At 46.9% G+C, this 2,597-nt stretch overlaps 1 pseudogene; it reads left to right on the top strand.

Moving 5' to 3' along the window:
- The first annotated feature begins 1,403 nt into the window (after positions 1–1,403).
- LOC146191010 (iripin-8 pseudogene) lies at positions 1,404–2,597 on the top strand (annotated as a pseudogene).

Here is a 2,597-nt window from a genome sequence, read left to right as displayed (position 1 = left end):
AGCGTATCACTGCAGTGAAGCACTGCTGACGTCTTGTAGCACCCCTGGAAGTAACAGGCGAATTACTTATACAGGGCACCTCTTTCTCGCAATTAAGCCTGCGTGCTCTGAGTGCGACCGTATATCCGGACTTTTTTTTTTTTAACGTTTAGAAATTTTTGTTCGAAAAACTGTGAAAGATGCTGCTTTTCGGTCGGTGCATGTAGATTATTCAGCAAGGCGGACATCATGTACGTTACGGAGCTTAATAGTTAGCCGAATAGTTAACCAACATTTACAAAACAACTTATTTATTTTACTTTGAGTGATAATATTGTGCTGTGTACAATGATAGAAAGAATATGGCTATATGGTATGAAAGAGCACTGAACAGCGGTTAAGGGGAGCGTCAGTTGCAAGTCGAGCCAACGTTTTGACAAGCGGACTTGTATTCGTCTTGTCTTCTCCCAGACGAAAACAAGTCCACTTGTCGAAACGTTGGCTCGGCTTGCGACTGAGACTCCCCTCAACTCTTGTTCAGGGCTCTTTCAAGATAGTATACTGCGAAATTCAAGCTGTCACCTTGAAAGGTCAGTGTTGTTATTCAACTTTGCTAATGGCCACTGTGGCTTGAAATATTAGGCGTCGAAAATAAGCACTGAAAGCTCGTATAGCATTGCCCGTTAATTCCTCTTCATTAGATACAGACGTAGTTTCGGAATTTCATAAAGTAGAATAAGATAGTATGATTTTATCGACAGTGCCAAGCACAATGACATAAATTTATAAGCATGTATGAAGCAAAGCCTACTGAACCAGATCTGAAATTTGTATTTTTAGCCTTTGATATTTCCAACTACATTGCCCTAGCGAATACTTAAAAGTTTGTTACATATATGCTGACCGCCTCTGTCTCGCTGCGCTATATTGCACGTTAAAAGGTGTAGTTATTTTACGTATTATCTAATATCGCTGTGCTATGTTACGAATATAATGGCAAGGTTGTTGTACCATCCACATTCACAGACAACACCGATGTATATCGTGTAGATAATAATGAGGAAAAAGATGTGAATTTTAAAAGAAAATACACTATATACCTGTACAGAAATACACTGAGACTTACACATGCGCTTAATAACATTAAAGACACATGTGCGTTTTTCTTTCATTTTTTTTTTCGTCTTCAGGAAAAAGAAGATCAAATACACGCCCAGCAGGCGTAAATAAATGCGGTACACATCAAACAATAGTCGTCTACGTACTCAGAGCAGCACTGTGCGTGGACAGCGGCGCCATGCGACACCGTTTTCCACAGCGGCGAAAAAGGAACAGCAAAATCAGGTGCTGAAAACAAAAGCCAGGCTTCCCCACAGGATTAAAAGGAGCCGTCTGCGGCATCGAGCATTCAGAAAACATCTGCCATGCTCGCACAGTCGGCTCTTTTCATTGTAGTCGCGCTGGTCTCGGCGAAGGCTGACGACGCACAACTTGCCAAAGCTCACAACCACTTCGCTGTGAAGCTCCTGAAGCATCTGGCGGCACAGGAAAACTCGTCCAATGTCTTCTTCTCACCAACGAGTATCGCCGCTGCATTCGGCATACTTTATGCCGGAGCCAAGGGAAACACGAAAGCCGAGCTAGCATCAGTGCTCGGACTAACCGAGGTCGGCCTCACGGAAAAAACCAGGGTCCTGGAAGCTTACAAGAGCCTGCTCAAGCTTACCTCCTCGCAAAATGTCACGCTGGAAGTGGTCAACATGGTCCTGACACAAAAAAGCTTCCAAATGCTCCCGAGCTACAGCCAGCAGCTGCGCGACGTCTTCGGCGCAGAGCTCAGGTCAACGGATTTCGCCAACGAAGGTCGTAAAGTCGCCGCTGAGGTGAACTCCTGGGTACGCGAGAAGACAAGGGGAAAGATCGACAGCATCGTGAATGAGAGTGACCTGTCAAATGCGGTTCTGTTAATCGTCAACGCCATCTACTTCAAAGCGACCTGGCTGACCAAATTCCGTTCGACGGGAACCCAAAACAAACCCTTCTTGAACCAGGGCACCATGGAAGTCAGCAAGCCGGCGATGCACATCACAAGAATCTTCCCGTACACCCGTGTAGGAGCCCTTAAAGCACGAGCCGTGGAGGTGCCGTACAGTGGAGGCAGGTTCAGCATGGTGGTCTTGCTTCCGGACTCTCCCACTGGGATCGGAGCGCTCAGGGACGGTCTATCATTCGCCGTTCTAGAAGACGTCAGTAGCAAGTTGGCCAAAAGGTACATCGCGCTCAGTTTACCTAAGTTCGACATGAGCCTCCGTTATCGGCTGGTACCGTCTATGAAAGCCCTAGGACTGAACGCCGTCTTTGGGCGCGATGCCAACCTCACTGGCATTAGCGAGAGCAACTCAATTCGCTTATCGAACGCCGTTCACAAGGCGGCCGTGAAGGTGAACGAACGTGGCACTTTCGCGACGGCCGTGACGGGTTTGGAGTTCGCCTTTATGTCGGCCAAGATACCCATTGAACCTCCAATCGAGTTCGTCGTGAATCATCCGTTCCTGTTCTACATCAGAGACAGAAGCAACAACCGCATCCTCTTCTTCGGTGAAGTTCACAGCCTTTGA

The sequence above is a fragment of the Amblyomma maculatum genome, chromosome 4, assembly GCF_055883805.1.
Source record: "Amblyomma maculatum isolate TAMU_Amacu chromosome 4, ASM5588380v1, whole genome shotgun sequence".
In the NCBI taxonomy this organism is placed as follows: domain Eukaryota; kingdom Metazoa; phylum Arthropoda; class Arachnida; order Ixodida; family Ixodidae; genus Amblyomma; species Amblyomma maculatum.
Note: the sequence above shows the minus strand (reverse complement) of the source record. Positions and strands in the feature narration are given on the sequence as shown.